We start from the raw sequence: 12,248 nt of genomic DNA on the forward strand, positions 1-12,248 counted from the left end.
AGCCAGTGAGCGGCTGGTCTGTATGTGGGATCCGAACCCTCGGCGGGAGTGCCGCCGCGCTTCCCAAGTGGCGCACTATAGCAGTGTGCCACCGGGCCGGCCCTACGTTTACTTTTTAAAATAATTTTTTAAAAAGTTTTGTCATAACTTCAAACTTAACAAAAAAGTTGCAAGAATAGTACAAAGAATTCCTGGGTATCCTTTACCCAGACTTGTCAAATGTAAATATTTTACCTCATTTGCATTCTTTCCCCTTCTCGCTAATTATTTTTTCTTCAGTCATTTAAGAGTAAGGTACAAACATGATGCTTCTCTACCCTCTAATTAGTTGTGTTTTTCCCCCATAAAAGCAAGAAATTCTCTAATCACAGTGCGGTGATTAAAATCAGAAAATTAGCATTAATACAAAACTTATGTAATTAATAGACTATATTGAGATTTTCAGATGTTCCAATACATTTTTTTACAGAAAAAAATTAAGATTATACATTGCATTGGGTTATCATATCTCTGTAGTCTTCTTTAATCTGGACCAGTTCCTGAGTGTGTTTTATGTAACTGACTTTTTTGTAGAGTCCAAGCCAGTTATTTTGTAGAAAGACTTCAATTTGTGTTTGTCCGATGTTTTCTCATGATTAGATTTAGGTTATGTCCTTTTGGCAGGACTAACCTAGAAGGGATGCCAAATTCTCAATGCATTGTATCAGGAGGCATGTGCTTCAATTAGTCCATACGTTCCCCTATATCCTTGGGTTGTTCGTTGGTTTTCTGTTGTAAGGAACAGCATTCTTTTTCTTCATCTTTTTGCTTATTCATTTGTTTCTCATATCAGTGTGGACTCTTGGATTTTTACTTTAATTCAGTAGGATTTAATCCTTTACAATCATTATTTTTACTTGATTTTTAAAACATTTTCAATTTACAGACAGTGAAATTTACTCTTTGATGTACAGGTCTATGAATTTTTAACATGTATAGATCATATAATCATCACAATCAAAATACAGATCGATTCTATCACACCCCTGCCACCCCACCTCCCAATTTCATTATGCTAGCCCTTTGTTTTCAAATCCTTTCCCCGTCTTTAATCTCTGGCAACTTCTGATCTGTTCTCTGACCTTATGGTTTGCTTTTTCCAAAGTATCATATAAATGAAGCTATGTAGCCTCTTGAGTCTGGTTTCATTTACTTAGCTTGATGTGCTTGATATTCATCTAAGGTCGTATATATATATAAGAGTTGGGGGACTTCTGGTCAAGATGGCAGAATAGACAGACCCCAGTGTCATTCTCTCCCACAAACCAACAAATTTACAACTATAAAAAAGCAACAACAGATAATCTGGGGATGCTAGAGCTCAGGGGAAGAGGAGGAGAGTCCTACAGAGTGCATGAAGGCGGGAGAAGCCATGATGAGAGGAAGAAAAAACCACTCTGACCGTTTCAAGCCCTGGCCACTTCCAGGCTGGAGCTGCTGAGCGCTCGGAGCAGGAGCTGGCAAAAGCTGCAGCTGTGCCCTTCGGGTAAAGTTGCTTGGAGTTGGAAGGGGAGAAGAGGGCCTTGGTGGCCCCCAGGCCATCAAGACCACTAATAGGGCTCCCGTGGACCCACATAAGAGCAAGGAGCCACAACAACTGAAAAAAAGCAGCCACTCAGAAGCCAACCAGTCATCGCAAGGGACCAGTGCATGGCTTGTCCCATGGGAAATGTTTGGAGCATGTGCGGTAGGGGAGACAGGCCCACTGGGAAAACACGGAAACAGCAAGGACAGCAGATCTGCCCCCCAATCAGCATAGGACCACTCAGAGAAGCCTGGTCAGGAATATAGAATTGCATGGGGTGTAGTTTGATGAGAACACTTGGGCCTAGACCAGAGTTTCTACACAACCCAAGTGCACTGGATCTCTCGAGAGCCAGAAGTACCTATAAAGTCAACCATTAAAATCTGTGCTGCACAAAAAGCCTTCCTTAAGGAATCAGCAGCAAAGCAGGGATTTAGCTCAACCACAGAGCTCAAGGGCTGGTCCCTACAGTAAGTTCCCCCACTTTAGAAGTAAGCAAAGGACAGCAATGCAGAGTTTAAATGGTGGGAACAGCAAATAATTCAACACAGAACTGAAAGAAAAAAAGTACCTGCAACCAGAGACAGTTTGATATTAACTAGTAAAGGTCTCATTTCACCAAAGAACACCTATAACACCTAGAAGAACCGGAAGTCCCCTGGGCTACCAAGCCAGAAAGGGGGGAGGGCTGGGGGCCTCAGCAGTGTCCCCTGACACTCCCAACCAATCCCGAGGGTGGGGGATGAGGGCCTCAGCCATGCCACCTGAGACACACAGCCAACCCAGCAGCAACCATCAAGCTGCTGCAGGAAGCATCAATGGCCTTCCAAGCCAGGGTGGTGGGGGGCCTCGGGCCTCAGCTGCAACATCTGACATGCGCAGCCAGCCCAGCGGTGACCATTGAGCAGCTGCAGGAAGCGCCCTGGGCTCTCCCAACCTGGGGCAGTAGGGAACTGTGGGCCTCGGCCATGCCCCCCTGACATGTAACTAGCCCAGTGACGACCACCAAACTGCAGCAAGGAGGGCCCTGGGTTCCTGAGCTGGGATGGTGAGGGTGAGGGCTTTTCCACACCCCTCTGACACCTGCACCCAGCCCAGCAATGACCGAACAGCAATCACTGAGGTACCGCAGGAAGCGCCCCAGGGTCTCCCAAGCCTGAATGGTGTGGGGCCTCAGGCCTCGGCCATGCCCCCCAACACGTGCAGCCAGCCCAGCGGTGACCACCGAGCTGCCTCAGGAAGCGTCCTGGGCTCTCCTGAGCCAGAGCAGTGGGGGACCTTGGGCCTTGGTCATGCCCCCCTGACACCCGCAGCCAGCCCAGTGGCAACCAATAAGCTCCGTGTGGTCCTACTGAGCCAGGGCAGTTGGGGTGGGGTGGGGGCTCAGGCCTAGGCCACACACCCCCGACTCACACAGCCAGCCCATTGACGACCACCAAGCTGCAGCAAGAAGGGCCCCGGGTTCCCGTGCTGGGATGGTGGGGGGCAAGGGCTTTTGCTACCGCCCCCCCCCCGACATCTGCAACCAGCCCAGCAATGACCAAGCCATTGCTGGAAGCCCACTGTTTTCTTTGGGAATGGGGGGGTGGCATGGGCCTCAATCCCACCCCTCTTCCTCCTGCTTCCATCCCATTTCCTTCCCCTTTCCCCTCTCCCCCTCCTTGCCAACTGCTCTGCAACAACATCCTAGAATGTAAAGAATAATATTAAATTACATTAAAAAAATGGTTCCTTTTTATTTCTGCATAATTCATTGTATAGATGTATTGCAGTTGATCTGTTCCTCTCTTGAGGCACATATGAGTTGTTTCCAGTTTTTGATGATTAGTAGTAAAGCTGCTATGAACATTTCTGTACAGATTTTAATTTTATTTGGGTAAATAACTAGGAATGAGATGGTTGATCTTGTAGTAAGTGTATATTTAACTTTATAAAAATCTGCAAACTGTTTTCCATTGGGGCTTGTGCCATTGTGCTTTCACAGGAGTGTATGAAAGTTTCATTTATTCTGTATCCTTGCCAGTACCTGGTGGGGTCAATGTTTTTAAAAAATCATCCTGACAGGTAGATAGTGGTGTCTTTTTGTGATTTTAATTTGCATTTCTTTAGTGCCTAATAATGCTGAGCATATTTTCATGTGCTTATGTGTTATCTGTATAGATTCTTTAGTAAAATGGCCATTCAAATCTTTCATCTGTTTTTTAAAAATTGGATTGTGTCTTAGTTTGGGTTGCTATAAAAGAATACCATACGCTGGGTGGCTTACACAACAGAAACTTACTTTTCACTGTTGTGGAGGCTAGGAAGTCCAATATCAGGGTGCTAGGATGGTCAGGTTCTGATAAGGGCCCCCTTCCTGATTTGCAGATGGCCATTGTTGTGCTGTGTCCTCACATGGCAGAGAACAGAGAGAGAGGAAGCAAGCTCTTCAATATCTTCATAAGAGCACTAATCCCATCATGAGGGCTCCACCCTCATGACATAATTACCTCTTAAAGGCCCCACCTCCTAATACCATCACAATAGGGATTAGGCTTTCAACACATGAATTTTGGGGGGACATAAACATTCATAGCAGTTTGTTTTCTTATTGTTGAATTAGTGTATTTTGATGTTCACGTCCCAGAATCAGTCAGTGGGTATCCCTTCAAGCTGGGTCCTGCGTCCTTTTGACAGGTGTCTCTTCAAGTATTTGCTCTTGTTCATGGATGCTGATTAACTCTTTGGGCAAGTTTTGGATTTCCCTTGTTCAGATGCCACGTACAATCAGTTTTGGCTTATTTTGCTTCATGAGGGACCAATATATAGTCATATGTCACTTAATGACAGAGATACATTCTGAGAAATGTGTTGAATAGGTGATTTCGTCATTGTGCAAATATCATAGAATGTGCTTACACAAACCTTACCCTAGATGGTGTGTGTGTGTGTGTGTGTGTGTGTGTGTGTGTATATATATATATATATCTGATAGTACTTTAATTATTTTGTTGTTTGAATTATTGTAGCTTTGGCCATTGGGAGTTTTTTCAGTTGTCTCCTGTGCTGCTTTGACATAACCAGTCCTGCACACATGTTAGTGTACTGAATACTGTAGGTAATTGTAACATAATAGTAAGTATTTGTGTATATAAACATAGAAAAGCTACAGTAAAAATATGGTGCAAAAGATACAAAAAAAAGGCACGCTTATATAAGGCACTTACCATGACTAGAAGTTGCTCAGGGTGAATCAGTGAGTGAGTCGGGAATGAATGTGAAGGCCTAGGACATTGCTGTACACTACTGTAGACTTTCTAAACACTGTACAGTTAGGATACACTAAATTTATAAAAAATAATTACATTACAACATTATGACTGTTACCATGTCACTAGACAATAGAAATTTTTCAGCTCCATTATAATCTTTTGAGACCACCATTGTATATGTAGTCCACTGTTGACTGAAATGTCTTTATGTGGCATACGACTATACTTAAAAGTAGGGCCACCTCAATTGAGTCATTTGTGATTTAAAGAATCATGAAAGGCTTCCTAAAAAAATAACAGAGATGTAAAGGCTATTCATTCTCAGCTTATCAGTTCTTTCACATGTTGAAATAACTTGATCAGTGGGGTGGTGAGTCTTGGTGAAGGCAGGAAGTAAGTCTAGATATCTCTGTACTTCAAAATAGTGTAATGAGAATATTCAAATTTAGTTCTTTGACTTGATACATTTTTTTTTTCCTTTTTGTCTTTTTCCGTTTCCGGCAACGGATCGCAACCCTCAGTGTCGCCCCCGTACCGGACCGGGACCGGCAACGGGATTGCAACCCTCAGTGTTGCTCCCGCGCCTTGCTCAGCCAGTGAGCGGGAACCGGTCTGTATGTGGGATCCGAACCCTCGGCGGGAGCGCTGCCGTGCTTCGCAAGCGGCGCACTATAGCAGTGTGCCACCGGGCCGGCCCGACTTGATACATTTTGAAAGAACTACCTCATTGACTAGGGAAGAGGCATAATTCAGGGTGCCTTCTGACAAAACAAGATCACTGTAGTACTTAAAATTATCAGTAGTAGATTGGATAGCCACTGTATGTAGCAATGCTGCTTGTATTGTTTTATCTGATGGAGATTTTATTTTTGGTTGGAGTCAGTGCTGCAGTGGTGCCTGTCACATATTTTTCTTCTGACACAGTTTCACATAAATAGGGGTATTTAAAAACCTGCCTCACAGCATTGTTGTGAATTACTTTAAAGTAATATATGTACTAGCACTAATTTATGAGGTGCTGATCAGGTAATTCTTGGGAGGCTGTATGATATGGAAATGAAAACTCATTTTGGAGTCAGCTACCTGCCACTTATTAGCTATGTGACAACTTTCTGAATATCTGTATCCTTATTTTTTAAAAGGGAATAATACTGTTCACTGCACACAGTAGTGCTTGCTAAAATTCTTAGCATAGTCAGTATGCCACAAATTGTAATTATTCAATAAATAGTATCTGCTTTTAAAATTTATTATCACAGTTTCAGTGTTTAGTATTTAAACAAGTTGAGAAAAAACAAATCTTGTATACATACACTTTTTAGAGCAGCATAGAGCTTGTTCTAGAAATGTATGGTGGATGGAACTGTAAAAACAAAAGCAGAAATTACCCATAATCCAACCACAGGGACATTATCACTATTAACATTTTGGTATATTTCTTTTTTATTTTTTAACGGTTGTAGACTTAGAGAAAAATCAACAAGAAAGTACAGATTGTTCCCATATATGCCATACCCAGTTTCTCCTATTAATATTTTATATCAGTATGATACTTTTGCTATACTTAATGAGCTAGTATTGATGCATTATAATTAACTGAAGTTCATAGTTTATTTAGAGTTCCTTAGTTTGTATCTAATGTCCTTTTTCTTTTCCAGGATCCCATCTAGGGTACCACATTACATTTAGTTGTCTTGTTTCCTTATGCTGCTCTGGGCAGTGGCAGTTTTTCAGACTTTTCCTTGTTTTTGATGACCTTAATAATTTTGAGGCCTACTGGTAAGGTATTTTACGGGATGCCCCACTATTGAAATTGTCTGATGTTTTTCTCATGATAAGACGGGGGTTATGGGTTATTCAGAAGACCAGCACAGAGGCAAAGTGCCATTTTCATGACATCATATCAAGTGTACATACTATCAACATGATTTATCACTGGCTGAGGTAGTGTTTGTCAGGGTTCTTCACTGTAAGGTTACTCTTTTTTTCTCACTTTCCTTTATCTATACACTTTGGAAGGAAATCACTGTGTGCAGCCCATGCCTAAGAGGTAGTGAGTATACTGCTCCTCCTTGAGGGTGAGATAACTACATAAATTATCTGGAATTCTTCTGCATGGAAGATTTGTTCTCTATTTACTAATTTATTCAATCATTTATAGCACTATGGACTTGTGGATACTTATTTTATACTTTGGGTCATAATCTGATAGTACTTTAATTATTTTGTTGTTTGAATTATTGTAGCTTTGGCCATTGGGAGTTTTTTCAGTTGTCTCCTGTGCTGCTTTGACATAACCCCATTAATGTGTTGTGTTTTGTGTGCACACGTGTGTTTGTGTGTGTGTGTGTTGAGCATTTCTTTACATTTTGGCACTACAAGGTGCTACAGATTCATCTTGTATATTTACTGCTCTAGAATCAGCCATTTTTTTCAAGAAGTTTTGGTTGCATTTATTGAAGAATGGTTTTAGAAACCAGTATCTGGTTGCTAAGTAAGTATGCTTTCTGCTACTGCAGTGTCATTTCATTTAGTTCCTCTCAGCTGACAGAGCAAAAAAGTACTTTTTACTAACCTGTGTATTTAGATATATTTATAAATACTTCTGTATGTAACCGTCTGCATCTACATTAAGGCAAACATGAGTTAATACTGATGTCTCCAATTCTCACTCATTACTGCATGGCATGGATCAGTGTAGCTTCCTTTCCTTGTTTATCTGTAAACTCCTCCAACAGTGAAAAACCTGGTTCCCAGCATCTGCCACCCATTTACTTAATTGTTCAATTCCAGTATACAATGTATAGCAGTAGCAGAATTGTTAACCTGCCCCCCATAGAAAACAACTTTATTAACTGCAGTGAATGCTTGTGCAGTTCCCTTTGCCTTTAGTCTTATGGACTGTACTCATTTCCAGAGGTATTTCGGTCAGCACCTTTCCCCCCATCCTCTTCGGTGAGATTGTTTCATACATTTATAGTACAGTTAGTCTCGTCATTGTCTGCATTACTTCCTGGGAATGACCTCCTAAACGATTTTTTAAATTTGCATACATAAGGTTTACTTTTTGTGCTGTAAATTTCTAGGGTTTTGACAGTTGGGTAATGTCTTTTAATCCACCATTATAGTATCATCCAGGATAATTTTACTGCCCTAAAAATCCCCTGTGTGTTGCCTATTCATCCTGAACCCTAAACTCTTGGCATTCAGTAATCATTGTACCATCTCTAGTTTTGCCTTTTCCAGAATGTCATATAATTAGAATCATATAATAATGTAGGCTTTCATACTGGCTTTTTTTAACTTAGCAATAAGTCTTTAATGTTCTTTGTATTTTCATGGCTCATGAGCTCATTTTTTTTTTTTAATTGCTGAATTATATCTCATAGTGTGGATGTACCACAGTTTGTTTATTCATTCACTTATTGAAAGTTATCTTGGTTACTTCCAGCTTTTGGTGACTGAGTTGCTATAAACAATCATGAGCAGGTTTTTCTGAGAACATACATTTTTAAATTAGTTGAATAAATACTGATGGAGTTTGGATGTGTTGTCCCCTCCAAAACTCATGTGGAAATTTGACCTCCAATGTGGCAGTGTTGGAAACTGATTGAGTCATGGGGGTGGATCCCTCATGAATGGATTAATGCTGTCCCTGGGGGAGGGGGGATTAATGAGTGAGTTCTCACTCTATTAGTTCCCACGAGAGCTCGTTGCTTAAAAAGACCCTGGCACCTCCTTTCTTGCTTCCTCTCTCTTGCTTCCTCTTACCATGTGATCTGCTTGTACCTGCTGGCTGCCTGCAACTTTCTGCCGTGAGTGCAAGCAGCCTGAGGCCCGTGCCAGACACAGCTGTCCCAGAATTGTAAGCCAAATAAACCTCTTCCTTTATAAATTACCCAGTCTCAGGTATTTCTGTTATAGCAACACAAAATGGACTAAAACAAATACCTAGAAGTATGATTGTTGGATCTTATGGTAAGATTACGTTTAGTTTTGGAAGAGACTGACAAACTGTCCTCCAAAGTGGCTGTACCATTTTATATTTTCACCAGCAATGAATGAGAGTTCCTGTTGCTCTACATTCTTGTCAGCACTTGGATTTGTCAGTTTTTTGGATTTTAGTCATTCTAATAGTTTGTAGTAGTATCTTGTTGCTGTTTTAGTGTGCAGTTCTCTGATGACAAATGGTGATGAGCATCTTTTCATATGCTTATTTGCTATCCATATATATTCTTTAGTGAGTTGTTTGTTTAGATCTTTGGCCCATTTTTAAATTGGGTTGTTTTCTTATTGTTGAGTTTGGAGAGTTCTTGTATATTTTGGCTAACAGTCCTTTATTAGATGTCTTTTACAAATATTTTCTCCCAATCTGTGGCTTGCCTTTAAAAATATATTTGAAGATTTATGTGTATGAATTTATATATAATATATGTAATTTACTTGGTATGATTATGTAGAGGTGAAATTATGTTGTCTGCGTAGTTTTTGTGCCTTCTTTACCCATTGACATGATTTCATAAGCCTTTTCGAAACTGTTACAATTTTTTAATAAACACTTAATAACAAAAAATGTATTCTACTGGTAGATTACAGAAATTGCCCCAATTCTTCACTCTTTTGTATCCATACCCTTTATCCTATAACTCATGGTAGCATCAAATAAACATTTAAATTTAAGGCTTTTTGCGGGTCATATGGTCTCTATCACAGCCATTCATCTCTACTGTTGTAGCATGAAAGGGTCATAGACAATATGTAAATGAAAGGGAGTGGCTGTGTTCCAATAAAACTTTACTTAAAAAACAGGGAGCAGGCCTACTGACCCTGATATAATTTTATAGTGCTCATTTATTCTGGCCTTTGGGAATTAGAATAAATTGGAAGTTCTGGGCCTAGGCCTCAAGAGGGCCTGGGTGTTTCCTCTTGGGCCTTTGTCATAGCTGTGAGTACATGCCTGGTTGAATCTGTTAGACAAAGAGAGACAGGTGACACAGAGCCAAATTGTCCCAGTCACCCTTGCTGAAGCCAGCCAACCCACAGACATGTGAGCAAGCCCAGCTAAGATCAGCAGAGCTCTCTAGCCAACCCCTAACTGACCACAGACACATGAGCAATAAACTTATATGCTGCTGAGGATCTGTGGTTGATACATAGCATTGTTGTGGTATTAGACAATTGTTAGACTGACATAACAGCATTTAATTAATATCTAAAGCTGGGCATTTCCAGGTTTTTTGTTTTTGTTTTTTCCTTCTTTTCCTATAAAAATAAGTTCATATTTCTCATTTTCTTGGAATATATACTTAGGAATAAAATTACTGTGTTAAAGAGCATGTAATCTCAGTACGTATTATGAAAATCCTTTCCAGAAAGGTTGTACCTACTATGTGGTGCAGTTTATGAGAGTGTCTCTTTTACAGTCTTACTGTTCTTCGTGCTTGGCATATTCTGTTTTCCGTTAATGCTTTCTAGGCTCAACTCAGGTGAAGCCCAGTCCGTAGTGATCTGTTTATTGAACTTCTGTAGCAGTTGCTGTGTGTCCTACTTGTTTAGTTTTTATAAGCCCCCTGAGTTATTATCGTTATTATTTTTATATGTATTTGTCTTTCCCTCCAGCTATATTATGTATTTCTTTAGGGCAGCACAAATATAGTACAACACATAGGTCCTCAAATATGTAGTTAGTACAATCTGATTTGAGACATTTTGAAAAATAGATAAACATTTTGGTTGGGGATAGCTTTGCTTTAAATAATTTGTTAAGGGTTCATTCATGAAGTAAGAAATCAAGTAGATTTTAATGGCTTTGGAGAGGTGGTAAGTGGGAATTATAGAGAGAGTTGTCCATGTTGGCCAAGTCTTCATTTTATTTATAGAAGCAAATCCTGCATCTAATTCTCTAGTAAATTTTATGTGAGTAGTTCTAGTTAGTTAACCACAGAAGTCTGACATTGTAGTGTTAGTACAAGCTGTTCAGTTTAACACATAGTAAATTATGTTGTTCCTTCACAGTACTTCGTTGTATATAATGGCATATATACTATTTGTAAATAATCATGTGGATGGAGAAGCACAAATGACCTATACAGAGAGGGTAACGTATAAAAAGAAGGAAAAACTATTGGGCAATATTCAAGAAATACAAGATGTGTGTGGTAGTATTTCTGTGTTTATATATTTGAGCCAGAATAATGTTGATGGGCTGATTACGAAGGCTGAGATAAACCAGTGTTCATCTGGATTCATAAAAGAGTGCTTTAGAAGGCTCTGTGGAATGTTACCAGACAGATTCCTGGGGTGGTGACACTAAGTGGTCTGGAATGTGGAATTCTGAACAGAGTCTTGAAAAAAATCTGTGTTCTGATTGTAGAGTTCCATTTTTGGCATTTTGCCTTTTGTTTTGTGAGAATATGTAGACTTTAATACGAGCTAAATTTGTGATATAGCAAAAGTTTGTTTGGGGTTGTTCCCCCAGTCTCTTTTGCTTTGCCTTCCCTAGTCATATTTGTCTGTTCTGTCTTTTCATAGGAAATGGTCTGATACTCATAGTAAGAGATAAATAGTTATGGTGTAAAGTGTTATTCCTAAGAGTATTTTCATTCTGGGGGGGGGACTAAAGGATTAAGCAAAGGCATTTTCAGATGGGGAAAATATTTTGGGAGGTAACACATTTTCTGTGTGGTAGTATGAATTGTTGGTCATAATTCTAAATTCCTCTGTAGTAATACAAAGCCTTACACCTGCCCTGTCCTCATGGTGGGTAGGGTGTATCTCTCAGCCCCCTCACTTTGAGCTTGGCTGTGTGATTTGCTTTGGCCAGTGGTATGGTAGTGGATATGGTAAAAGCAAAGGATTAAAATGCTTTTGCTTTTTTGCACTTGTATTCTTGTCTTCTATTATGACCACTAGAAGAACATGCCCTGGATCGTCACTGCCTCCCCAACAGGGCTCAGAATGAAACATTTGAAACACTGTCACCCCAAACAATTCATACACCATGAGTATAAGAATAAATGATTGTTATTTTAAGCCATTGGGTTTTTGGGTAGTTTCCTATGCAGCATTATTGGCAATAGCGGATACTCTCAGCATCTTTAAAATTCATTTTACTAAGCAGTTGTGATGGGTAATGCTTGTTGTGATTGTAGAGATAGGCAAACCCCTCCCCCCATTCATCTATGAGGGTTAAAGTTCAGATGCTAGTAGACATACCCCAATAGATTTCCTTAGAGCAGCCTGACTTTCACTGCTACTGTTGTCCTGAGTGGGTACAAAAATTATATTTGCTTAATTCCCATACATTCTTCTTTCTGTCTGCATTACAAGTTTTACTGATTTTAATAGTCATCCGGAAGATGACCTGGGTGGTGGGAGGGGTGGAGGCTAGAAGACATAGCTCCAGCTGTTCCCACCCCTGCTTCAGGCTGAGC

The sequence above is a fragment of the Galeopterus variegatus genome, unplaced genomic scaffold (assembly GCF_000696425.1).
Source record: "Galeopterus variegatus unplaced genomic scaffold, G_variegatus-3.0.2 Scaffold9118, whole genome shotgun sequence".
Classification (NCBI taxonomy): Eukaryota; Metazoa; Chordata; class Mammalia; order Dermoptera; family Cynocephalidae; genus Galeopterus; species Galeopterus variegatus.